Raw genomic sequence first — 3,233 nt, 5'->3', positions numbered from 1 at the left:
GGCCCCGGCGCTTCCCCGTGTGGCGGCGGCTCCTCCCCGGATCACTGCACCCCGCCCCCGGCCACCCTGAACTCGGTCCCGGCTCGCAAACTCCCCCTCTTCCCAACTCTCTCCCGACCCTAACCCACTCCCCAACCGAGAGTTTGTAATGACCGGCGTACGCAAAAATATTCCCTGGGTCATGTTTAGCCCAGTGACAACATGTGCGCACTGAATTTTATATAAGAGAGGCATTCATTTTAACAGCCAGCAAAACACTGTCAATAAGAACTTTGATCTCCCCTGGTTTTGGTCGTTTTCACTGTCGTTTATCTACACTCTCACAAAACATACGTAGCTGTGTTGACGAGGAGTCTCGGTCGGAAACGTCGCCTGGTTACTCTCTTCCACAGATGCTGCCTGACCTGCTGAGTTCCTCCGGCACTTCCCGTGTGTTGCTCCGGATTTCCAACATCTGCAGATTTTCTCGTGTTTGGAGCAGGCCTGCAGCGGGCAATGAAGGATTTCCTCACCAGAGCTTTTGCACACATCGTTCACCTGTGATTTGCTTGCTGAACGACACTTTTTAAAAAGAGTCAAGTTTAGTCATCGTCATAGTCATACTTTATTGATCCCGGGAGAAATCGGTTTTCGTTACAGTTGCACCATAAATAATTAAATAGTAATAAAACCATAACTAGTTAAATAGTAATATGTAAATTATGCCAGGAAATAAGTCCAGGACCAGCCTATTGGTTCAGGGTGTCTGACCCTCCAAGGGAGGAGTTGTAAAGTTTGATGGCCACAGGCAGGAATGACTTCCTATGACGCTCTGTGTTGCATCTCGGTGGAATGAGTCTCTGGCTGAATGTACTCCTGTGCCCACCCAGTACATTATGTAGTGGATGGGAGACATTGTCCAAGATGGCATGCAACTTAGACAGCATCCTCTTTTCAGACACCACCGTCAGAGAGTCCAGTTCCATCCCCACAACATCACTGGCCTTACGGATGAGTTTGTTGATTCTGTTGGTGTCGGCTACCCTCAGCCTGCTGCCCCAGCACACAACAGCAAACATGATCGCACTGGCCACCACAGACTCGTAGAACATCCTCAGCATCGTCCGGCAGATGTTAAAGGACCTCAGTCTCCTCAGGAAATAGAGACAGCTCTGACCCTTCTTGTACACAGCCTCAGTGTTCTTTGACCAGTCCAGTTTATTGTCAATTCATATCCCCAGGTATTTGTAATCCTCCACCATGTCCACACTGACCCCCTGGAAGGAAACAGGGATTACCGGTATCTTAGCTTTCCTCAGGTTTACTACCAGCTCCTTAGTCTTTTTCACATTAAGCTGCAGATAATTCTGCTCACACCATGTGACAAAGTTTCCTACCGTAGCCCTGTACTCAGCCTCATCTCCCTTGCTGATGCATCCAACTATGGCAGAGTCAACAGAAAACTTCTGAAGATGACAAGACTCTGTGCAGTAGTTGAAGTCTGAGGTGTAAATGGTGAAGAGAAAAGGAGACACGATAGTCCCCTGTGGAGCCCCAGTGCTGCTGATCACTCTGTCAGACACACAGTGTCCAATCCTGAGGGAAATTGGTTTTCGTTACAGTTGCACCATAAATAATTAAATAGTAATAAAACCATAAATAATAATATGTAAATTATGCCAGGAAATAAGGCCAGGCCAAATACCACTCCATTTCCAAATACCACTCCACTTCTTCCCACTTGCAAATTCTCCAACAACTTTTGTATCACGATAATACACACAGGTAACACCAGTTTCTATACTGCACACAAATATTTCTTGTAGCTGCACGTTCCTGACCTCATGAGCTCTCGGTGTAGCAGTTTCCACTGTTTCATTAAAACATTCCGCTTTAAATAAACTCGCAGTTCTGTTGCGCTTCACGCCCTTTGCTTCTTTGGAATTCGACACAGTGATTCAATAATTTCTTCGATAAAAACAGTATAATTGAGCCCGTTCTAAAATCCACAGACAAATCATCGCAAACTCCACGTTGTCAACACCTTCCAGAATGCTCTGCCCCAGAAGACAGTGGAGGCCAATTCTCTGGATTCTTTCAAGGAAGAGTTAGATAGAGCTCTTAGCGGAGTCAGGGGATATGGAGAGAAGGCAGGAACGGTACTGATTGTGGATGATCAGCCATGATCACAGTGAATGGTGGTGCTGGTTTGAAGGGCCGAATGGCCAACTCCTGCATCTATTGTCTTCCTCATCGGAAATCAGAAAAGGAAATGTGATTGTGTACGGTTGTGAAGTATACTCACCACGCTGATGAGGTAGAGGGCGACAACTTGTTGTGCGCGGTTTAAATACCTTTGTGCACTGGTAGCAAAAGATTGGTGTGCACGGACACCTTGGAGGGAACATCGTCCCCAGCTGCCCCTTCTGCCCTCGCCTCCATCCCCAAGGCCACAAAGATCAAAGTAAATTTATTATCGAAATGTCACCATATACTAACAAGAGGAAATCTGCAGATGCAGGAAATCCAGAGCAACACACACACAATGCTGGAGGAACCCAGCATCTATGGAAATGAGTACAGTCGAGCAACACCTTATATTATGTCTGGGTAGCATAGAAACGTAGAAAATCTACAGCACAATACAGGCCCTTTGGCCCACAATGCTGTGCCAAACATGTACTTACTTTAGAAATTACCTAGGGTTACCCATAGCCCTCTATTTTTCTGAGCTCCATGTACCTGTCCAGGAGTCTCTTAAAAGACCCTATAGTATCCACCTCCACCACCGTCGCCGGCAGCCCATTCCACACACTTGCCACTCTCTGCATAAAAAAACTTACCCCTGACATCTCCTCTGTACCTGCTTCCAAGCACCTTAAAACTGTGCCCTCTCATGTTAGCCATTTCAGCTCTGGGAAAAAGCCTCTGACTATCCACACGATCAATTCCTCTCATTATCTTATACACCTCTATCAGGTCACCTCTCATCCTCCGTCGCTCCAAGGAGAAAAGACCGAGCTCACTCAACCTACTCTCATAAACCATGCTCCCCAATCCAGGCAACACCCCGCTCTGGTCTTCTGCCTGCTCTGGATCTCTTTATTGCTAACTGCCGACGGGACATCAACCGTCTCAACTTCACCGCACCTTGTCCCCATTCCAACCTCACTCCTTCGGAACGCTCTGCTCTCCACTCCCTCCACACTAATCCTAACTTTATTATTAAACCCGCCGATAAGGGGGGTGCTGTT

The sequence above is a fragment of the Mobula hypostoma genome, chromosome 10, assembly GCF_963921235.1.
Source record: "Mobula hypostoma chromosome 10, sMobHyp1.1, whole genome shotgun sequence".
Lineage (NCBI taxonomy): Eukaryota > Metazoa > Chordata > Chondrichthyes > Myliobatiformes > Myliobatidae > Mobula > Mobula hypostoma.
This window is presented reverse-complemented; position numbering follows the sequence as displayed.